Raw genomic sequence first — 25,044 nt, 5'->3', positions numbered from 1 at the left:
AAATGAGCCAAGTTATTTACAGTTGTTAAGAGGGGGCAGTAGGCAGAGGCACCCCACAATTGTAGCTCGTAAAACAGCTTAAATGATTGCCGAAATGGCCGACGGGTGTGGTTGTGGGCCAAAGGGAGGCCGTGTTAAGCCTTTTACTGCGTAGCCTGTCCAAAAATTCATCGTAAATAAGTGGGGAGAAAATTCTATGGAAATTACCAGGGGGGGTCTCCGGCCACGCCCCCGCCCATCTACCTTCAAGGGCAGTTTGGGAAATTCCTGGGAACCCGGCATATGCCATCGAACAACTCTTTCGCCCAGCCCTCGGCCCTCGCTCGCATCGCGCCTCCTTTCTCTGTTTGTTCTCGTTTGACGTTGGGCAATTACCGCCAAATGAGTCCGAAAAATAAATTCACATTAATTGTGCTTGTTGCTGCTGCTTTTGTAGCTTATTTTGGCCATTTTAAAGTTTGGATCCAGCATCCTGCCGCGCCAAAACAATTTAATTGTCCGCCCAGACGCGGCACTGGGTTCGCCACAGAACTTGCACATGGAAATGTTGAAAGGCGTTGGAATGATGGACTAAGGAATGCCCAGTACCTGAAAGCAATACCCAACGTAGCATCAGACACTTATGGAATCTTCCCATTGCCAGAAGAGAGCCTCAGCTAATCCTAAAAAGCCATAGCTCTAATAGCCAATCTCAGCGTATCCTCTCTCTCTCTCTCTCTCTCGTATTCTGTGTCTCTGCTGGGTATACGAATGGGCAAACAGCAAACAGGAACATTTGCGCGGCTTGTTGATTGTCGCGACACATTGCCCAAAAACGTGAGCCGAATGCCAGGCAGCAGGAAGCAGCGGGAAAAAACACAGGAAACCGAATTACAGATACAACACCGGAGAGAGAGAGAGAGAGAGAGAGAGAGGGAGACAGGGAGAGAGGAAAGTGGGACAGGCGACAGCAATGCAGACTGAATCACAGAGTCCTAGTCCTGAGGTGGCGGCAGAGGTGCATTTAAGTATTTCACTTACAGCTTTTATGGCAATTGGCGTGAAAATTGTAAAAATGCATTTTGTTGCCTCATTTTTCTCTTCCGCTTCGCTCCCAGTCGCTCCCCCTCGCTTCTGCCGGTGCTGCTGATGCTGCTGTGTGTTTTGCCAGTTGACTAAATTGAGTTTCAATTGCCGACACATGGCTCATGGATGGTGGCACGTGGGGAATTCTCTCAATTGTTTTCTGTTTTGGGACACACTGGCTGGCTTTTCCATTATTTATGGATGGCCAGCTGCATGGGTCCACGTGCAGGACTCAGGCGGAGGCCCACGCCCAGGCGGAGGCCCAGGACACGATCTAAATAATTGAGCAGACAGCTTTCTAGTGTGCTCTATTTCTGAGCATTTGTTGACTCTTCTTCAGAGGCCAGAGGACATTGCAAATTTCCCGCCCGGTGTCGAAATGAGGACAATGACGTCTACTTCAATGTCGTCAGAGTCAGAGTTTGGCTCTCTGCCGGAGACAGTGCTTCACTCAATTTTAATGCCATTTAATTAATTGCAATGCAACTGATTCTGATTGACATTTCCTAAGCTGCTGCTGCTGCTGCTGCCACTGTGCTGCTAAAGCGTTTTCCTTTGGCACTTTGATCTCTGATAATTCATTGTCGCATGCTCCCAGCAGAAGGCATTCATAGATCCTAACAAAGTTTAGGTTAATATCTCGGGTATTTTATGGGGCAATCGACAATGTCTAAGCTGACAATTCTCTCTCTCTCTCTGCCTAATGCCAATGCTGCTGCTAATGCAAATGCATTTGGTAAGACATTAAGCACTGTTTATTCATTGAATTACGACAACGCTGTGTACTCTTAATGTGTGGGCATGGAATGCGAATGCAGGGTTTTAGTGCATGGCATCTGATGCAGCTTTCCATCTGAGTGGGTTTTCTCTGTTCGGGATCTCCGTAGTGTGTTGCAAAAGGTAATATTTCAAGAATAATCTTGGATACATGAGATGCTGAATGAATGATAATTCAGTTAAATGGTACGAAAACTTAACAAAGTTTCAGTTAATTGATAAATGAGAGAACTCTTTTCTCAGTCGCACATTGCGTATACGTAATGATAGTTCTTAGTCACTGCTGCCGTACACTTAATCTGCGTACTTAATGTCTTACTCTGAAGGAACAACTCTATTTCTCCCATGCATCTGTGTTTTGTTTAGAGAATTTCCTCTGTTTTTCGTCTGGCTTAAGCTGCGTATGCGCGTTTTTACCCTTGTGGCACTTGCAGTGGCACATTTATGACACCCAGAAAATAGACAGAAAAAACAACGGAAAGCCATCAAACAAATGGCTGAAAGGAAATGATTAACTCTCCAGAGCAAAACCAGCACGCCCCACACTGTTTTGTAGAGACACGCACCAGATGCCAGAACCGAAGAGGAGCAGGAGTTAGAGCCAGGAGACAGGAGACAGGAGAAATAGCAGCGACAACCACGCAACAACTTTTTGCTGTCATTTCGAGTATATTTTTCATTTTTATGACGAAGAAGAGATGAGTATTGTGCACTGGACTGGCCATTCATTCATTCATTTACTCATTCATACAGCACTGGCCCCTCTGGCTGCTGTGTCTGTGTCTGCGTCTGCTTCTGGCTGATTCTGCGCTCATCTGGGAGACAGAGATTAATGAGGAGACCTCGCATTTTGTTAATTTTGACAACTCCTGCGCTGACTCCGAGGCGAGTAGAGTCCAGGGGCATTGAGTTGTAGCCACCAGTAGAGCGGGACTAAGCAAATTTAATTGCCAACTCCTCCTGCTTCCATTTCGTCCATTCCATTCCTCATCTTGCCATCGTCCTCGCAGCCCAGCACAGCACTCATTATGCTCGACGGAATTTTGCATTTTGTGACTGTTACTGTGGTTCATTAAACTTTTCAGTTTCATTTGTCATCCCAGAGACAGAGAGAGAGAGTGAGAGAGAGGGGATCCAGGAAGCAGTGGGGGAGGAACAATTGAAATGTATTTGTCAGATAAAACTTTTGTCATGGCCGCGTTTCTAATTTAGTTGCAGATTACTCAAAGGTGGCAAATGACTAAAACTTCAAGCCCCATCAAATCTGTCAAAATGTCAGGCTATAAAGGGTTCGCCTCCCACCAACAGACGAGAGTTTTACAGCCACAGGGAAGGATACGGCAAGGGATTGCAAGTATAGGATATGATAGCCCTGCGCTTGAATGTGCTAATTGGATCATGAACGGGTCTTTGTTGGGATGATTTCGCCTGACTGCTGACTGGGATCTGGCATCTTCGCCTGAGGGCTATACATGGGGTATACACTCTTGTGTAGAGATATGTATTCCACCGCTTTACTCTTTCATGTTTCCTTAGTTCCTTCTCCTCCTGTTCCTGCTGCTCTGTTTACCGGGAAAAACTCATCATCCATTAGAGTAATTAAATTGACAAGTTATTTTCTTTGTTCTTTATGTATTTACTACCTCATTAATTTTATCTGTCACTCTCTAACTCTTCGCATTTTCCTTTCCTTAGTGCCATAATGCACTTTGCTAATCGATTCGTTACCCCTCAGCCTGCTATTCCTGCTGTTCAGGGAGAATCGTTGCGCAAATCAGACCTTAAAGATACCCTATTTGAAGGAGCTTTAAGTGTGTTAATGTATTCACTTGATACGTTCTCCTTCTGCTGACGCCATTTCTTCTGTTGTCCTGTGGTTCTGCTCTTCTTCTCACCTCATTACCATGGCAATGGCAATGGCAATGGCAATGGCAATTACCAGCTACAGAAATTCGATGCCATGTGCGATAGTGGAATGGATACGCGCGGATCGATGAGTCCCCACACACATTAACTGTTATATTTCTTAATTAAATTGATTGCCGTTCGCTGAAATTACTTTAATTTGGTCTCCATTCCCCTCAGCCCATCTAGTTCTCTTTCAGTTTTCATTACTTGCACGCTTTTATGCATTTTAATTAAAGTTTATTATGCTCACGCCCACACACACACACACACACACACACACACACACACACACACACGAAGACTGGAGTAACAGCCGTCACTTCAAGTGGGTTAACAGGAAAAAGGCAGCAGCAGTGTGGCAGCACAAGAAGTGGAATAACTATTGTCCCGGAAATGCAAAGTTGCCCCTGTGCCGGTGCCCCGCCGCGTGAGGAGTGCGAAAAAAGCTGGCCCCAAAAGTTGAACTTTTGTTAATGAAAATAATGCAATTACTGTGGGAGAGACGGGAGGAACGGGGTTGGACTGCAACTCATGTGTGAACGTGTTTGTGGTTTCAGAGAGAGAGAGAGAGAGAGAGAGAGAAAAGCGGAAGACGGACGGGACGGGGCACCGAAAAATAACTTTTCGCCTCTGTCCGTCTGTCTATCCAAACTCCACCGATCCGATCCATTCGTATTCCCATTTACCATTCCCGTTCCGCATTCCCCATTCCCCGTTCCCCATTTCTATGGCTGTTGATGCTCTGTTTGTTTAATGCAATTAAGCGGAGCGGAAGTAATTCCACTCGAGTTGCCTTCTGACTGACTTCTGACTGGCGGGAGTGCTCGTAGTTTTTCGTTGGATTGGGTTCCAACAGCCCCTTAAAGAGGCAAACGCTGGCTTCAAAAAGAGTTGAATCCCAGCCACTACTCGATAATAATGAATGGAGGCATATGGGTTCATTTGTAACTGCTCTGAATCTTTGACTTCTCAAAAACCAAGACTTGGCTGTTCTTAAGCCTCATTGGAGACAGAGCCCAGACCCTGTCAGATCTGGGCTTATTTGTCTATGACACTGCTCCAGGGGATATCAGGGGATGTGGAATGAAGGAAGTGAAAGAAAAAAGTTGTTCCTTCGTGCGCCCTCTGCCAGAAAAAATTTCTGTTTCTTTTTTCTTTTCTCTTCTCGTCTTTTATTTATTTAACTGTGCTCAAGTTTTAATTTCTTTTTTCTTCTCGGCTCGGCATTGTTTCCGCTCTTCAACCTACTAAAAACCTCCATCACAGTCGGCAGAGACGGCGGCAGTGGCAGTGGAAGGAGCAGGCTACTTGCCTCAAGTTGCTGTTGCGGTTTTGTTGCCATTTCCTTTTGTTTGGCTTTCTTCTCGCTTTGGCTTGCGGTGCATGTTAAAGTGGAAGCTGCAGAACTGAGGAGGCGCCTCCCCCAACGCCTGCCCTGCTTTCATGTGAATTTGATTACCGCCTTCATAATTATTGTCACAGTGTTTCGGTCACAGTCTCAAGTCTCCCATGGCTTTGGCCTTTCTTTCGCCCATCGTGTGCGCCTCCATCTTGACATGTGTGGTACGCTCAGTCCCCGAGGCCTGTGCCGGCCAGATTGCACTTTGTTGCAAGTGCGAAAAGTTGTCCGCCCAGCAAACAAACAAACAAACAAACAAATGGTTCGAAACGAAACGAAGAGCAGGCTGCAGCAGGCAGCTGACAGCGGGAGCTGGGGTGGGGGCTAGGAAAAAACTAAAGCGTCACCAACTATGGCCATATGTTAACAAAGTTTATGCAACTTTGTTTCTGCCACCAGCATCAGTGGCAGTGGCAGCGGCAGCAGGCAGCAGGCAGAACCGCCGAGCAAGGACCTCTCAAAAGAAAAGCCTTTCCTTTCATGGGAAGAAAGAGCTTAACATTGCTCCCGATGGAGGGACACCTCCAAGCGCTAAGCTTCCGATCAACTAATGATGTGATTAGCCAACACCTTCTCGAAGCAAAGGTGCCCCCCGTCACCGTGTGGCACAAACGCGGCTAATATGCATCCCTTCCCTCTTCTAGCCGCTCCTCTACATCGTACCCCCTCATAATTTAACCCCTGCCTCATAATTTAAATGGGCAAACCGAGCAATAATCCTTAATTGCTCATTTTGCTTAAGCATCTCATCTTGCGCTCTGCTCTTTCTCTTCACAGCGCTCCCTCTGCCATTTGCCATTTAGCACTTGCCAGCTCCTTTCCTCTATCCGCCTTCCTCGTTCCTTTGGCTTTTCATTTTTATTCAAAATGCCCAACGCAAACAGAGTTTTCTACCGGCATCGCCAAGCGAGCGGGGGGCTGCGGCAAAAAGAGTGTGAAACTTACTCTGGCAGGACGCGGACTCTGTGCTCTCCTTCGCTGGCAGGTATTCCATTATGCATGTGCCTAGTACACACAATTTTAGGCCTTTCAGCGGCCGCCGCATGTGTATTTACTTTACGTGCCACCCCAACCACCCAACAGGAGGGTTACTCCAGGGGCAAGAGAAAGGGTTACTACTGCAGGGAAAGGAAAACTCTGCTGCACAAAAGACGACACACCGATGTCGACGGTCGACGGTCGACGGATGTTCACTTGCAGTTCCCGTGCATCGTCGCGTATGCAAAATATTTGCATTGATAAACAGCCACCGCCACCGCACGGACGCGTGTGTGTCAATGAGTACTTTCTATGAGTATACTAGTGTATGCGAGTGAGTGTTTGAGTGAGTGCACGGGGCCATTACATACGAGTACTCAGACGAGTAGCGGTTACTCGGAATTTCTACATTCTAGTTAAAGGAACAAGAACCCCAATAAAATTTGAATATTTCCTTAACACCAGAAGGGTAACACCTCAGAAACAGCTGTAGAGTTTTGGTGGAGAATCACAAGAAAACTACGCGGTGCAGGAATTAAAGATTAATACCTGTTAAAGGAACCCCCAGCTCAAATGAAAGTGCGATTCATTTTCAGGGGGCTAAGGCTGTCGATGCTCACAATTTAATTGAATTTCATTGCAGCTCTAAGCACATTCCACATTCCATCAAATACGAGAATACGAGCACGGGAAAGAACAAGCAACCCACACGGGTTGCCCCACACAAATGTACGACACACAAGGACGAAGGCGATGAAAGATGGGACAGGACGACTCACATGCCTCACAGCACTTAAAGTTTTTCATTTAAAGTTTGTGAAAGGTGGCTCTCACCTTCAGGGGCGGGACAGGTACAGTTCCCCTCTCTCTATGCAAAGAGCTTATCGATTGGTGCATAGCGACACAGCCCAGGCAGGTAGGTGGGCCCCACTGTATGCAACGGAATTTTCATTATATCCTTTCAATGGCAGAGCGAGTTCGCTCCATTCAGAAGCGAGTTCGCAGGCACTGCCACTGACAGACCACTAAAGGTTAGGGCCAACCACAGTTTATTGATTATTATTAACTGCCCAAGCAATTTGTGCTAATAAAAAAAGAGCGACCTTGCCACACAATTATTAAACGAGTGTATGGAGACTGTACGGGAGAGAGCTGTGAAGGATCTGCTCTTTAATTGCGCAATTGAGTGTAAATTGCCAGATTGACTCATTGACACAGACCGAGTAGAGAGGAGGAGGACGGGAGGAGCATCGAGAGCTCTAAATGCAGTTGATGTGCCATGACAATGCCCCAGCAGTCCCACTGTCGATACCAATGTCGATGCCAATTTTTTCTGCGACTGAGAGCGAGCAAGCGAGCGATGATGATGATGATGATACACTTCATTGAGCAGAAATGCAAACAAGCAAGCAAAAAGGAATCAACAAGGAGGAGAACCCAGACGAAACATGGTAAAACCCATGAGCACAAGCAGGAGCAGCATACATCGTCTAGTATTTGTGTTTTTTGGCATGAAAGAGAGGAGACAGCAGACAGCGAGCCAGCGATGACACTATTGCTTTTGGAGCAACAATCTGCTGCAGATGCCACTGCCACGCCACTGCCAGTGTAAATTGACAAGGATACGCCACAACACAACTTGAAACCAATTAAAACAATTTAACATGCATTCGAGTACTCGCAAAAGAGGATTTGCTTGGCTTGCGCCTGGCCCTTGCCCCTGCATTTGACATTAATTTAGAATTTCAAATTTACTCGGATTGAATGTGGGAAAGTCTTGGAGTCGTGTCAGCACTTTTGACAGCTTGCTGGCTTTTATGGCCTCCTATCCAGCATTCTGCATTATGTTTACCCACTGCCATTGCCACATCACCAGCTGCAGCTCTTGCTCTCTCCATTGCACACACATGAGGCATGAGGCATGACAGGACTGCGACTGGGATCCAAAGAGTTCCGTGCAATAACACAAATTTCGTGATCAAAATAAAATTTAAGCGGAAAATACGAGAGCGATAGCTGGATATATACTACGAGTATATGTATATTCAATCTATATAAAAAGACACAGAAAAAGACAAGGATGGAAACAGACACAGAGATGGAGATGGAGTCTTGTGGAGCAGCAACAGACGGACAAGCATGCAGCCAGGGAAAACAATTTAATGATGTTGTACAACGCTTTGTTGTCTGTCTCTCTCACTCTCTCTCTCTCTATCTCTGTCTCTCTGTTAGTGTGGCTGGATGTGAGGAAAGAAGAGACAGCTGCTGCACTTAACTGATTTCGAGTTGGTCAACGTCAGGGGCAGGCGGACAGGGAAGCAGGCGGGCGACCCACAGCACTCGGACTTAATTATGACAGCAGATGTGTGAGAGGGAGGGTGCGGAAAAAATGTAGCATAACTTTCAGCGCTTTGCCTATTTACTCAACTTTTGTGGCGCTGCCAACAGCTGACATCCCAGCCAGAGCCAGAGTCAGAGTGGTGGCTAGGCCATCGCCATTGTTGCTGGCGTTATGGTCCAGTCTTAATTAAACGTAATTAAAAAGTTAGCCACGACACGCATTTGTTAACGTGCTGCAAAAACATTTTCGCCTGCATCTTCCCCCTACCGTTTCACCCCTACAGCTTCTCTCTTTCTCTGTAAAGCTCCAGCCTTGAATGTGGCAAAAGTTTTGGCCAAGTCGAAACCTTTTTGCGATCTCTTCTCTTTCTGGTTTTTATGACTTGTCTACTTTTGCCCCTTTTATGGTCACTTCGAAGGGGAATTTTTGCGCATAATTAGACAAAGTTTGGAGAGAGCTCTGCTCTGGCCCCAAAAACTTTTGCAGTGGCCCCGCAAATGTGCGAGTAAAAGTTTCCCCGCAAGGAAGTCATGCAAGTACGAATAGCGGAGTCCTACCAACAGATTTATGTGCTGCCACACACAAAGAGAGAAAAGGGTCCCCAATCCTACCTCTACCTATCCCCATACCTATGGAAGTCAGTTATCAATTTCCCCTTCAGAGAATTTTTTTTATCGCCTGCTAGAGAGCTGAAACTGTCTTTCAATTTGCTGGCAAGCTCTTGAGAGGATTCCACTCTTAGTTGATTGAGCATTAGGAATTGATCTCTACTTTTATGGCCTTGTTTACTCCGTCCGTCCGAGGTGTCCAAGCGTCCAAGCTTCCCAGCTTTTCCGAGTGTTAGTTTATGGCAAATGAAAATATATATAAAATAAATAAATGTATATAGATTTATATGGTTATGCCCCATGCCCAAGCCATCACCTGAACCCCGGTCACCCGGTCCCCAAACATCTCAGCCCCGTTTATTGCTTTCATTTTTCTCGATTTCATTTTGTTATTATGGCTCGTAAATATTTTATGTTCTCACATTCTTTCTCTCTCGGACCGAAGAGCCTTTCTTTTTGGCTCTGTTTTTTCTGCTGCCGCCGGCTTTGATGCCTTCACTTAGCATCAAGCCAAGTGTCAACACAATTCCGCTTCCACCTTAATTGATGGCCATAATGCACACAGCTCTGCTCACCCTTCAAGCCTCTTCTCTACTCTTCTCTACTCTCCTCTTTGCCGTCGTCTGACAATGATTTTAATGCCTCGCAACATGCTCGGTGGGAAAAAATTCAGTGAGGCATAGATACACACATATATTCCGCTGTCATTCTTAACACCTTTTCGTAGCCCTCTAGCTTTGCCCCTTGTCTCGTGTCTCGTGTCTCGTGCCTCGCACTTCAATTACTTTAATGAGGATAGGGGTGCAGGGGGTATGCAGGGGAGTTGTGTAGCATGCAACATGCCGCAAATGTCTTAAGTGCCTTGGGCGGCAGCTTCGTTGTCGACACTTTGATGGTACTCGACTGCCAAGGGCTCACACACACATGCACACGCACACCCACTCCCTCATTGGCGCCTAGAATTTTGTGTTGCATACTTTTCCTAGACCCCGCGCACGTGTTGAGGTATTTTTGACACTTGACGCCCGCCCCATCCCTCCCACAACAACCTTTTGGGTGAAGGTCACTTTAATTTCTGCCCCATCTTCAAAGGGAAGCAACCCTTTAAAGGGGCTAGGTCCCCCAATTGTTTACACACGAAATTAAAACAATCAACGATCCAATGTCTCTTTCTGGGTCTCTCCTTTTCTCACTCCCTGAGCCCTTTTCAAGCCTCCTGAATGAGAAATGCAGAGAAGAGTAAGAGCAGGCAAAGGGCGAAAGAAAAATGCGAATCCAAGCTGAAAATGTGTCAAGGTCCGCGGATTTGAATTTAAAAGCGAGACTCAGAGCTAGCTACAGTCCTCGCACAGCGTCCTTATCCCGGGTTAAGTAAGTGCGAGGCTTGAGAGCCTTTCCCCACTTCAACCCATAAAACAGACATTAAACGACCGACAAAGAGAGGACAGAGAGAGAGAGAGAGAAAAGGCAGCTAAGCCCGCGAATTGCAGCGCGAACGTATTTAATTTTATTCCAAAGTCCTTCTCTGGACCCAAGAGAGAAAAGGTCAAAGCGAAAATTACCAAAAAATGTTGGATGTTGGACAAGTTCAAAGGGCAAGTGGGAGCCCAAAAGGGAGAGTAAACAGAGGAGCACTTTCCGGTAGAGTAAATCGAAATAATGAACGCTTGCTGATTGAACTCGAAACCACCATAAACGATTCATATATATATATACACACATAGAAAGCATTTCCACATCTATCATTTTCCCACCAGATACTTCCAATTATAAAGAGAGAGAGGGAGAGAAAACCCAGTAGGAGAGTGAGAGAGGAACACCTCTCTGTGTAACGTCAGCTTCTTGCCATTTCACAGCTCTTCGCGGGAACATGGTTTTCCTCTTTCCCACATGACGTGTGAGCAATGTGCATTCATTTGCAACTAGATTGCTCATACGCCATGATATGTGTCGGCGAATCACACGTCAACTGCTTCGCCGAGCATTGAATCTGAATCTCCCATTGAGCAAATGGCTGTAGCTATAGCTCAGTCTGTGGCTTTCCTGTGGTACATTTCAGCTAATTTATGCATCTGTCCCATGTACTCTATTACACATACGACACGTTAATCAGGAGAAATTTCGGCCTTCACACTGCTTCGAGTCATAAATCCCTCAACACGTCTTCTGGTCACTTTATTGCAGTAATAAGACATCTTTACTTGGGGCCACGTAGTTGTACATTTGAAAGGGTTACTGTTTGCAACTGTTGTACATAGTCATGCCTCAGTACGAGTATTACGAGTACGAGTATGTGTGTGCGAGGGAGAGTACAATAAAATGTCTTGTCAACATTTCATAACTCACTTTGTATGCCTCTGTGTGGCCTCCAACCCTCCCGCCTTCCGGTTTCCACACAAACACAAAATGGAGGATGTATGCCCAAGACACACATGCATTAGCGGGGCAGGGGGGAGGAATGAAGACTCTGTCTGACACGCACAAAAGTCCGACTGCCTTATGTCTGACTGTTTGCCAGCTTCTTTCACACACCCATTTGTAGCTGCAAATGTACAACGTGTTGTAATAAAACATTCTTCATACAGTTTCGCCAAAGATAATGCCGCCCCGGCCCCTGACTCTGACGTGGTATTTCTTCAAGAGAATGATGATAAACACCCAAAGTCAGGCAGAAAGACTTGTCAGGGAGTCATGTGTTAATCAAAGACATGATTTTCGCCTACTCACGATTGAAAAAAAGTGATATAACATGAGAAATGATTTCCCAACATGAAAACCCAATGCCATTGCCTGTCCAAAAGGAAACACTCATTTCCTTCCGCCAACAGAGACTCATTCAAATTAGCTTCAGCTTTGTGTGTTTTCAATTATTTCAAGTACTGCTCGAGACAGGAAATCATCGACACAATTGATTAAATTTTACTGTCGCCAGGTGTCCTGCTTTGTGCTTCGATAAGGGCCATAACTTTTTTACTTTTTTCGTATGCTTGTTTTCCCTATTTTCCTCTTTGCCTGCACAGTCTTGTTTTATGCTCCTTTGCTGCTGCTCCTGCTGCTGCTTTTGCTGCATGTAATTCCACACCAGAAACACCATCAAATGTCAATTTTTACGTTTATCTCAAATGACATTTATGTTTCCCAATGGTTACATTTTATATCAAATTGAAATTGCACAAACAAACATCTTTTCGGGTCGTCTCTCTGTCTATTTCTCCCTCTCTTTTTGTTGTTGTTTTCTTGTCTCTTTTGGGTTTTCTAAATGGAGTAAGAGAAGCACAGAGAAAAGATGGCATTGGCAAAGTGAATTTTTAATGGTGTTTTGATAAGTGTCTAGGCCAATAGTCCCTCTCTTTTTCTCTTTAATTTCTGGCACCCGGTATGATGGTCGAAAAACTGCAAAAATCTTGATTAAAAGGGCCAGAGATGCATTTCCTTGAGGATATTTCGAATGCATTTGTTGAGTCAACAAATGTACCAAATATTATACTGAAACGATCTGTGCCATAAATTTATCCACAGATTTCTCTGTAATTTCCCCAACAAACTGCATTTCGATTTCAGCGAAGTGCTTGGCAAACACTATTCTAACGACCAAAATGGGAGACGTATTTCATTTTTAGGGTTTTCGCTTAAACGGAATTAATATATGTATGTACAAACGTATATTCAAATAGAGATACTGTGTATCCACACCACACGACCATATATCATCGGGCATATTTGTATGGGTACGAATAAATATGGCCTAAGGCTGCCTCTGCTTCTGGTTCTGGTCAACAATGCCGCAATGAAAACAATGTCACTTCAAAATGTCACACAAATCAACTCCCCAGCCTCCTCTTTTTGCCTCTCTTATGGGGGCGGACCATCGATCAAAGCGCATTCGCTTTGGCCCCCGGCCACCAGAGCAAAGGAGAGGAAAGCGTTTGGTAAAAATATCATTCAATTGTCAGCACTATAAATGTGTGATCATAAATCATGCAGACACACGCGCACCCCCACATAGGGTGGAGGGATGGCTGGAAAAATAACTAAAAATAATACAAAACAATAAAGAAAAAGGAGGAGCAAAACGGAAATAAGCGGAAAGGTGAAACCAAAAGATAAAAGCCAAAACCAATAACAAGAATGGAGGGCCAGCGCCTCAAAGGAGGCGAAGCTTATGATACACTTTCTGATCCATCCTGCGAAGGGCGATGGCTTCTCTATCTATCCCGGATACATAAAATATGCATTCCAAGCATCTGTTTGTAATCATAATACCCCCAAGGCAAAGGGTATACAAAGGCAAAAGGGCTGCGGCCACAACAAGGCGAAGAAGATGACTTTAGACCTTGGCGCCATACCAGACGACGCCAGGACCTACACACAGGACCACACACGCACGCCTGCATGCATGGGTGTATGTGTGTAAGTCGTGAGTTAATAATTTATATATTTATGCCGCTGAAGCGTGAAACGAAGTTGAAAAACCAAACCAAAGCCAAAACCAACAAAGGAATAATACAATAAAAAAATACACATAATAAAAGAGCTGCAAATGGAGGAAATGGGGGAAAATGTAACAGGAGGAGGAGAACAATCCACGTATAAGCCAGAGACCCCCATCGCCATTCAGAGACATAAGCATACGCACACAGAGGAGTTTCATGAGAAAATGGCGACAGAAATCGAATTGCGTTTTCTCGTTTTCCGCCTCACACCTGATGGAGTGCCTGGCAGGGGATAAGAGCTGGAGCCAGCAGGCAGAAAGGGAATGCGAACAAGAGGAAACTATAAAAAGGTTCAAGAGCTCTGGATTAGGAGGGAACAATAAGAGGTAGGTGCGTGAGTTTTTCTTTATGGAAGTCGTAAAGTGCGAGAGAGCGATATTTTCTGCTTTAAAATCTGCAAGTCCTAATTCAGTCTCTAAAATATATATCTTCTTAGCCATTCCTGCCGCAAACTGAAAGTGAAATCATTTGCGGTACGTGCTCCCTTGCTGACTGACCTTTTCACTTTTTTTGGTGCTGCCATTGGTGGCATTGGGTATGCTGAAACTGCTGCAGAGTGCCGAGCACTCTACTGTGTGGCTTAATGCATAATTAATACTAGCACACATACTGGAGGAATGGCGGACTGGAGGAATGCAACGCCAAGGCTAATTTGGCATAGGCTCATGCATTTCGGGTATAAATCACCTTGGAAGAACTCCCCTCAGGGCGTGGGGTGTGGGTCGTGGAGCATGGGACGAGGCAGCTGCTGAAGCTGCTTTTGTTTTAAAGGAAACTTTCTAATTGCCACTTTAGTTGGAAACACGCTCACGCTTTCGCACTCTCTCTTTCTGACTGTGTGTGTGTGGATGTGTTGTTTAGTTGCTCATTCATTAAATAGAAAGTGCCAGCAGGCTGGCAAAGAGGATGTATCCTCCTCTCCAAACGACAAACAATGAAAACAAATGGCATGGCAGAGCAGCAAAATCAAGTGGGGAGAGGCAAAAGACAGTAAGAAACTGCAGAGTTGCAGAAATCCGCCAACTATGGATGCTCTTCTACAAAGGAAAGGAAACAAACATATTGACCAAACGATGAGTCGAATTATCATAGTAATCTTCTACCCTTAAAGAGGAAATTGCAAACTTATTCCTTATTCCCGTACCCCAAGGGGAAAATGTGCGAGTGTGAAAGAGTCCTGCACACACTTGAAAATTTCTCAAGTATACACCTAGCGGACATCGTTTTGTATAACTCATTATAAATGTACGGCACACAGAGAGATACACCCATGTGTAAGTGGATACACATGTGTAAGCTCGTATCTATTGTTTGCCCAGGAAGAAACCAGCCCCAGCCCCAGCTCCTCCCCGTCCGAATGCCTTCCGTAACGCGATGTTGCCGCTGTCCTTCCTGTGCTCTGGCCTGCAGCATAAAGCAAGGAGAGTAGCAGCAGCAGCAGCAGCAGCAGCAACAACAATTGCAACTAAATGGCCCACTGTTACTGTTTGTCTTCCCAGCCTCCGAGTTTCCAAAGTTGAGCGTGAACATTTTATTAATATATATATGTAGCATGTGTACATACTACATATACTCATACACACGTCTACTCGTACTCGTACAGGGAGAGTGGGTGAAATTTTTTTCATTTTGAAAATGCTTCAAACTAGCAAAATGTTCGCTTTTTTGCCTCTTACTGGGGTCCAAGGGCAGCTCTATCATATTTTATGAGTTGCGAGAGGATGCGATGTTGTGAGGCGTGGGCGGGACATGACCTGAGCTCCCGCCGAGAACTTCAGCACTTTCACTCTTACGCAAAAAGTTCAAGGACTTTTTAGCATTTATAAAGCAATTAAAATTTAAATGAACAATTTTCGGCACAGAATGTTTTACTGCTTGCCAGCAGTCAGCAGTGGGTGGATAAGGGCAACAAATTGTGACATGCAAGTCATGAAATATTTATGAATTATTCGCTGAATACAGTTAAATAATTGTTGGCATTTTGTGAAAGCATCAAGACAGAGAGAGGGAAAGACAGTGGGATGGAGGGATGAGCAGCAGCCCTGCCTACGCCCTGACCTTTGTAAATTTTGTGCCCCGAGTCGAGTCGGGTCGAGCAATTAGCTTAATTTGGGCGAATTTGCACTGGGCGGATAGTTTTGTTGCCAGACATCATCGCTCGCTGCCGTTTTCTCAAAGCTCAAAGTTTCGGAGCATCCGCTTCGACGAGTGGGCAGCAGTTTGTGCAATTCTTGCTCATTTCCTGTCGCCGCATTTGTATGCAACATTAGGCAACATTAATTGAATGCAAGATTTTTATCCTGTGTTCCCTTGTCTTCTGACATTTAATTTCAATTGAAATAAATTGAATAATTTAAATGAAAATCAAAATTAGGTTGCAGCAAGTCCTACCAATTCGTTGCGGATTAAAAATAACAATTCCTTTGACAGATTAAGTTTTATAGGAAGTCATTCATTTTGATAATCTTTCTCATTTCAATTTAGTAATCTTCAACATGTAACAAAAATAGCAGCAACCCACAAATTATAGCTTTCAATCTTGGACAGCGCCACACCTTACTTCCCCAAGCTATAGCAGCCTCCCCTCAAACTCAACCTGAAAGCCAATTCGTATGGTAATTTATCTTGGCCATAATCTAGATGCAACCTACGCCCCCCAAATGAATGTTTTGGGACATCATTTGTATCGACCATGGTCTCTGGTATTAGCTACCCATTTCCAAAATGGCCGACTGTCGCTAGGCATTTCTATCTGTGTATTTTTCTGCGTGTATCTGTGTGTGTGTGTGTGCGTGTGGGAGCACATATTTCCATTATAAAGTTTTGGCAGCATTTTGTTTTTAGCGCATTTCAATTATGATGAGGGTCAGTTTTGGTTTTGTTTTGTTATGCTACATTTCGAAAACTTGTTTCGCATAGAGCGCATTAACTTTACTACCGACTTCCATGGCTGCTGCTGCTGCTGCCCCTGCTGTTGGAGCCATAAATTACTTTGACCGGACAAATGAGAGCGGGGCATGCAACAAGCTTTCGAGGTGCTCTCCGCCTCTCTCCCCCTCTTATTTGGTGGCTTGCAGCACGCGAGCATTAAAGTTAAATTGAAAATAAATATGGCCACGCAGCCACCACGCCACACCACACCGAGCGATGGAAATGTCAATAAAAAAACTACCCAAGGAGGGCACATGTGTGTGGGCGGGTGTATCTGTGTGTCTCTGTGTTTGCTTGTGTGCGCTGCGCAGCTGCCAGAAGTCAGGCGGCATTAACCGGCGCCGACCTCCCACACGGCGAAATCTTTAAGGAAGTTCCTTCCCGAAGGGAGCTTCCGAAAGTCGAAAGTATGCGATGGAACATCAAATATAAAGTGCACACTTTATTCGCCCCCGAAACCTGTTGTCCCGTTAACTGTGACAACCCTGGCATTCAGGCGGAACAACAACGGCAACAACAATTATGGCCTCTTGTCGACATTTAGACTTAATTTAAATGCAAGACTGAAACAAAAGGGGAAGCCCAGAGAATGGCAACGAAAAGAGCAACGAAACGAAATGGAAGGCACGGGTACGGGTACGGTAAAAAAAGGTAACACAAAAGCCGCTCCGCTCGACGTAACGTAGCGTAACGTAATGGTTGACAACAACACGAAAAACAACACACAAAAATGTATATGACTTATGTGGATTTTATTTGTTGTTATTTTTTGCAAAAAGTTGTTCATTTCTGCGTTTAAGTTCGGGACAAGGGCACATGCTCCCCGTATCGCTACCAATACTGGTACACTCCCTGTAGTACTGGCGGTGGCGATTGACCCTGCCGAACTACCTACTACGCTGGTCCGTACATGGGTACCCACCGAAGTAACCCTATGGTAAGCGAACGCGGAACCACTCAAAGAGTAGAAAATAATCTTACTCTTATACTTTACAACCCACCGCGTACCACCCAGCGAACTAGTTCGATGGGGCGCAACGTCTCACCAGTAGATGAAGAAACGAAAAAAAACGAAACAAAAGAAGTAAGAAAGTAGCCAAAAATGAAGCTGCGCTGCTTCTGCGAAGCAGAGCGCTGTTTCGTTTTCGGTTTTAACATTGCATTGCTGGAATGTTCTATTTCTTTGGCTGAATTTGTTGAGACGCGCTTGTGAGTTCCAGTGAAAAAAGTGAACATTTATCAAATCAATTATTTAAAAAAAGGTAAGACAAACAACTTTAATTAAATATGTACAGCAGGCGGCATTTACGTAGACTTAGGAAGGAAACTAGCGATAAATATGCTAACAAACTAAAACTAGTGAGGGCAGAGACAGTGTCGTCCAGTGAAACAGAAAAAGTTGAGGTACTATCTGTCCAGGGCTGGTACAGATGACAAAGATATAAACAGCTCAAACAGAGATTTATACGTAAGTATGATGTAAATCAAAATTTTATTGTTTATTCTAATTGTATTTTCACAGATTGATGCAATAAAAACGATTCTCCTGCCAAGCGGTATTTTAAAAAATTTTAAAAATAGTCTTGCTAATGCCGTTGTGTTAGCCTATAACGTGGATGGTGTGAAGGCAAGCGGCGCTGAAAGATAAGAATTTTTATGGAGAAGCTCCATAAAAATCTTAGACTCAGCGCGCTTACAGCAAAGGCTTGGTATGCATATCTGTTTGTCTTTCTAATTTCCTGCCCATTAATACTTATTTGATTTTTATATTTATGGATGCTATAACTGTAGAGGCAGGGACTGGATCAGCGGAAATACAACTAAGAAAAGCTCTTAGCTGCAAAAAAACGACATTTTAAAAATATAAGCAACAATAACAACAACAAAATAATAGATAATAATAACTCATAAGGAAATTAGACAAATAAAATAAGTGAAATTGTCAACTGCACGAGCTTTTCTAATTATGTTCCTTGTTTCCTTTTACTACCCCTTATATGGGTACCCATTTCACTACCCCTTATATGGGTACCCATTTCACTACCTACCAGATGGGTACCCATTTCACTACCCATTGTATGGGTACCCAAATCGTCAACCACCAGAAGAGTACCCATTTCACTAGTTCGGGGGTAAACGATGTGGTGTCGCTGGTCCCCATGCCCTAGGACATTGTGGGTAAAAATGGAAATGAAGAATAGCATTGCTTAGGGTGTGTCCAGTGGGTAGTGGTGGTCTGTTAGGGACGGGTCATATCACCACCACCGAACTAGTGCCCAGTACTACAGGGCTGGTACCGCGGGGGCTCTGGCTCTACATCCAATCGAGTTTCAGTTAGCCCGGGATAAGAGCACACACACACACAGGAAACACGTACACAGATACACACACGCAAAACACACACCATCGCATGTACACCACATACCGCCTAACCCAATTCGCTTTCGAAAAAAAGAAACTCAAACTGGAAGCTAAATCGCAAGTGTCTTAGGCAGTTGTTGTTCTTGTTCAAGCCAGACATGGTGCGGAGGGGAGCGGAATGTTACGAGTGAGAAAAGGTTGGGATAGGGTGCCAGAGGGTTAGAGGTCGCAGGATTTTGGTGGTGGTGGTTTCGATGCGTGCGCTTGGCAGCAGCGGAGAAGCAACATTTGCTGTAGAATGATTTTCAAAAATGTTCCCAAGAGAGGGCTGCTCCAGGAGATTAACTTTCGATTGGAACTTAGTGGCATTACTCCTCTTACGACCCTCGTTGAACCCCAAGCTAGGCAATACACAACTAAACTGAAGTACGCGCTGTGTCTGCTGCAGATGTTTCTGCTTGCTTTCGCCCGCAGAGTTTGCTTCGACACGAAATCAAAATGCTCCCCTCCTCTGTGGCCATGATTAACTTTCCTCTGAGCAACGTCAAAAAGTGTGTCAAGTTTAAAGCGTCAGAGACAAGACGATAATGGTAATGATAATGACGCGATAACATTAAAGGGGGAATCACCGAAAAGGCAACAACACAACTGACAAGCCTCATTGCCCGATAGATAGTTTCCATTGCCAGGGAATTTTCTCTCTGATTTGGCAGGCGAATTCGTGCGTGCGTTAAATTGATTCGCACCCAAACCAGTCCCAAGTCCCAGTACCAGCGGTTGTCCAGCTTTATGACACGAAACGATTCGAACTTAAAGCCCCATCCTGATAAAGTATGACAAGGATACAGTGAGGCGCCCGACAAAGAGGGAGTTTGTATTTTACAGCAGATCAGCCCTTTCTCACAGTTCCGTTTGCCGTTTCTCACGGCTAACCCAAGCCCAAGCCTTTTGTCCCTGGCCTCAAGTACGACCAGAAGTGGGGAAAGGATCCATTGTATTCGTCTGTGTTTATGTGCGATGTGCATGTGTGTAGTAGTGTGTGACTCTCTCAATGAATATGAATCTCCCTTTCGCCTATCCTTCGTCTCCTGTTTATAATCAACTAAAAGCCAAATAATCAAAAAGTCAACACAATGCCCAAAAAAACACCCAAAGAAGGAGCCAAAAGGAAAAGGGGGTAAAAAACATTGTTTGCGTTTGGAGGAAACTAAGAAATGGGCTTTCTCAGAATATGTCCCTGATTGGTTGTGTTTCTGGGACTATGTTCTTTAACGAGACACAGAGGGGGACTAGTTCTACTCCCAGACTTCAGCCAACTAAAAATTCAATCATGAATTACCCTCAATCAAATTAAATTAATTTTAGACTTTATCCTGAAAATAATCAAACTTCAGCAAATTTTCAACCTCAATAAGTAAAAGTCTTAAATTCTACAGCGATTCCCGACAATCATTAATAAGAAGTACCTCATAAAGAGTCTACCAATACTGATATATCCTCTCTCCAGACCACATCTCTCTGTATATATATTAATTTATATATACATACATATATTGAAAAAAGCAACGATTATCTTTGGACAGACAAGTCCGTAAAGCTTGTCGCCTGTCACTTGCCATTTGGCAGGCGTTGGCCATAAAAATCAATGAGCACTTTTTGCACGAAAAAAAAAAACGGAAAATAGTTGGCAGCTGACAACGGAACAAGCGGGGGCACGACACACAGAAAAAACGGTGCCAAGATGTGAGGGGATTTTTTTAAAGCTTTCTTGCGACCTTCCAACCCCACAACAGGATTTTAAGGCCTTACAGACGGTACAGACGGTACAGACGGTACAGACGAGTATGTGTTTTGTAGTAAACTTATAAAAATATCCCAATACAATAAGGCAGGAGCAGGAGTAGCAAGAGCAGCAGGGGCCTGGGTTTGGTGTATTGGTTTGGTGGGAGGACTGGCTTTCCACACAACAAGCTGCCTACTTTTTGACATTTTCAACATGTGTCCAACGCCTCCTCTTCTTTCTCACTCTCTCTTTCTTTCGTTCTATGTGTGGGGGTGGTTTATACGCTTCTTAAACAGGGTATTCTGATTTTTAACTATGGTTTCTTTCTATTCTCAGGTGCAAGTCCCATAAGCTATATTTATTCTAAAGAAATATTATATCCAATCCGATGACTATATTTAATATTTACCATACAAATCATGGTTTTCAAAGGGTATTCCCAAGTTCGGCCTACTACGATAGTTTTTCTTGCTTTTTTTTGTAGCTTTTCAGCGTTGACGTTTGCGTTGATTTTTGACAGCTGCCTTCACACACAGATACACACGCACACAAACATGAAAACAATAACAAAAACTTGTTACCAAAGTTGAGGCAGATTGCTTCTGCCTCATTCCTTCCTGCTACCCAGCCCCAAGCCCCACTCCTGCCCTATCCTGCTCGTGCTCATGCTCGTCCTACTGCTACTGCTACTGCTCTCTCAGTTATTGTTAGACTTTTTGTGCGTTAGATGTGCATACTTTTTGCTCATATCTCTAAGGTTTATGTCAAGGTTTCTTTTTTATTACTTTCACATACACCATCCTTACGTGTAGATGTATGCGGATGTGGATGGGTGTGTGTGCTTTTTAGGGCTCTTTTTGCGACATTTTTTCGTCGTTCCGCTCCCTCTTTCACTCTTCGTCTGTGCCACAAATTGCAGTTTAAAGTTGACAACGAAAGGATATGAGCACTTACCTGTAAGTAAAAGAAAGGTAAAACGAAAGCTGATTAAATATACGAGTAAGGTACGTTGCAAGAAAAAAAAACTCTGGACTCTGGATGTGTGTGAGTGAGTCGATGTGTGTGTTGGGGGTAATACAGTTAACATTTATAGAGCCATAGAGCGTAGTGTGAATGGATATGGCCATGGGATGGGCTATGGGACAGACAGACAGCCAGCCAGATGGTTCACTTCCTAAATGGTAAATGCCATCCCGATTATCGAGAAATGCTCCGAACTGCAGACTGGAGAGAGTAATCTCTGGAGTAATTGTGTGGGAAACGACTTCGAATCACCCTGAACATTTATTATTCCAAATATTCAAAGAGAATTTTCAGCACGAGAATGAGAGTCGAGTCGATTGGATTAGATTAGATGGAATATCTGAAATTCAATTTTTCTTTTTAATAAAATCAAAACAGCAGCCGAAAATTCTTCATCCTTGTGGAAATACAGACCGTTTCGTAAGTGGCATACTTTTGAAAATCTTTGGCTACATGCGTTTCAATTGCTTTACAGCTACGAAATGCAATGCACTTAAGAGTTATCATCAATGGTTCTAAGTCATTGCCATGAGCCCAATTGAAAGCCTCCTGCCACACACTTTCGACTATCGCATTACAATGCATATCGAATTCCATTTGTCAACTATTTTGGCTCCAGCTCTGCTCTGGCTCTCCTTTCACACTCTCGTATCTGGGACTTAACTTGCAATTCCAATCAATTAAATGAAAGAAATTCAAAGCTTTTCGCCAGCATATAATCGAAAAAATTGATATTGTACGTATACGAATTGTGTTATTTTTGTGGACCAATCAGAGCGCAATATGCAAATAAAATGCAAGGGAAATACTTTTGGACAACATTTTGAATGCATTTCGCAATTGGTTTCTGTTTGCGCAACAAAATAGAAACTACAAAAGCCACAAAACATAGATTAAGATGTGTGTGGGATGATGTTCCTATAGATACTAGATGGAGATGGACATGGACATGGAGGCCCACCAGTAGAAAATCGAGCATGGAAAAACATTGAACGCTTGACTTAAATGCCCAACGTGATGCGGCAAAATGGGGGAAAAATTCAACGCTTTCCAAACGGCAATACAACAAGTCAAATATTGATACTAGGCGGGGGCCCAATCTGCGGCCATGGTGTCAGGGGGTGTGGAATCGTGTGCCTGAAAAGGGATTCATTCCCCTCCAAGCCACACAAACCAAAGGACGAACAACGAACAACGAACGACGAAAAACCAAAACCAAAAACTCAAAAAAAGTGCACGCGCAGAACTAAACAAACAATTTGGCCAGAAAACTTGGCAAAAGCAATTGCAATTGCAAAGACGGTACTACCATAGGGGGTAGTATAGGGTGGGAGGAAGGAGGGTGCGTGTTGGGTTGAGTGGTGCATGGAGCACAGGCCACAACAAAGTTGTTGACAATGGCAAACACGTTAACCAAAAACTTTGGCACAAAGATAAACGCAAATAAATTTGCCAACTTGTTCTCTCGTTCTCTCGCTCTCCTCTCACACTCCTCTCTTACGCAGGAGTTTGTCTTGCTGTGGGTCCTGTCTCTGTGTATCCCTTTTACAGAGGGATATTCAAAAGGGAAATGCATTACAAAGTACCAAGGGCTAGGGGATAGGGGAGATTAGAACACCCGCATGATCGGTGTGTTTTTGTGGCAAGTTACCGAGGAATTCTAAGCCCGCATTCAAATCACATAAATATTGTAAATGCCTCGGACTTTGACCAGATGTCTCAGCCATAAGCGATTTTCACGGTTTCAGAATCACAGAATTCACAGAACACAAGGAAAGAGGCAGCGGGGACAAGTCGGAGAGCCGGATAAAGAAACCACAAATTGACATGCATTGAACAGGACTCTTCCACTCCGCAATTCCTTCCCAAAAACAAGCAGGCAACCAACCAACAAACCATCCAACCGAAAAAAAAGAACATCTCCTGTGTATCTCTGGCATCCTTCGCTCCTTCGCTCTTTTGTAGCTGTATCTGTGTACATGGCAATGTATCTTGGGAGCTGTGCAGAGATTTGCGACGCATGACACTCATAAGTAAAATGCCGTTGGCCCAGCTTCGACTACGTGAAGCCACGACTGGACGAAGACCAATGAGAAATCAAACCGAGTGTATCCCTGAGCTTAAGTCAGTCCAGCAGTGGCACACGAGGACACGGACGAGAACAGCACAGCACAGAACAGAACAGAGTAAACTTGAGCAGAATGCACAGAGAGAAAGGAATGGGCTGCTTAAGAATGAAATCTACCATCAATAAGTTTATTCTTTCCTTATATTTCTCTCAGTGTTCTCTGAACATAAATCGTTTTGCGGCTGACCATCTTCACCACTAGCCGCTCCATATATCCCGGCCATTTCTCTCTATCGCTCAGGCTCCAAGGTCCAAAGACGGAAGCCGCACAGCCATTTCTCCAACATCTAACAAGTTGTCGATGGATTTTTGGCTGAGCAGTCGTGAGACATGGCCACAAAGCGACAACACCACCAACAACAGCAACAAAGTGCGGCAGCATAACATAAAATAAGTCCAGGGAGGGTTGTCCGAGAAGTTTCACAATGAATCGGAAGAGAGTTAATGGGATTACTAGATGAAGATATCTAGCTGTGAGTGAATACTCCTAAATCTACCCTCGACTATGGTCCCCATCTGTGGTAGCATCTTCAGTAGCATATTGGCTACACTTGTTATTGACAGCTTTGTTGCTGCAGAGACTTCTTCTCCGCGCTCCCCTTTTCTTCAGATATAGGTATGTATGTAGTCCAAGGAACGGCCAAAAGCTGTCGAAACAGTCCGGCTAACTAGTTGGCCATCTACACGTACAAAGGGACCACAACAAACAGGCAGGAAGGCAGGAGCAGAAGGAGGAGAGGAGCACGAGTGACAGGGCAATCGCTAAATCATTCCAGGGAAGCAGAGGAGCACAGGCACAGAGAAATCTCTCAGGATACGGTAAAGGATATTACAGCAAAGAGTTCAGTTTCAGTTCAAATGCCAATAAAGCAAAGCTTTCTTTTTTTTTTTTTGGTAATTTTTATTGCCTGTGAAAACTGTCAGAATATATGCGGCCTATCGCAAGTCCAACACTCGACCAAACCACACCGCTCTTCTCCTCCCCCTCCATCACATTCGAACGGGCGGGACACATATGCGTATACGTAATGTGGCGCGAAGAGGAAATGAAAAATGTAATTAAAAAACTTTTTTTTTCGGCCAAGTCTTTTGTCATGAGCGTGGGAGGCGTGGTAGGGGCCACTGAATGGGGGCGTGGCGGGTGTCAAGTGAGCAAAAGCCTAAGTTGCAAGCCAGCAATTTGAGAGGGACAAGAGGCAGGGAGCGGCGGCCTTTAAATACGACGAGTGTCATTCAGTTGGCTGGGCAG

At 44.4% G+C, this 25,044-nt stretch overlaps 1 protein-coding gene and 1 long non-coding RNA gene across 19 annotated transcripts in view; both read right to left on the bottom strand.

The window, feature by feature from the left end:
* Positions 1-25,044, bottom strand: part of LOC111072511 (neuronal acetylcholine receptor subunit alpha-7) — an 87,959-nt gene that overhangs the window by 44,429 nt on the left and 18,486 nt on the right. The window lies entirely within an intron of this gene.
* Positions 21,414-22,257, bottom strand: LOC111072554. The gene is made up of 3 exons (XR_002607599.1): positions 22,082-22,257; positions 21,920-22,007; positions 21,414-21,598 (listed from the first exon to the last, which is right to left on the bottom strand). It is a non-coding gene; the product is annotated as an uncharacterized LOC111072554 (long non-coding RNA).

This window comes from Drosophila obscura, unplaced genomic scaffold (genome assembly GCF_018151105.1).
Source record: "Drosophila obscura isolate BZ-5 IFL unplaced genomic scaffold, ASM1815110v1 contig_179, whole genome shotgun sequence".
Taxonomy (NCBI): Eukaryota; Metazoa; Arthropoda; class Insecta; order Diptera; family Drosophilidae; genus Drosophila; species Drosophila obscura.
Note: the sequence above shows the minus strand (reverse complement) of the source record. Positions and strands in the feature narration are given on the sequence as shown.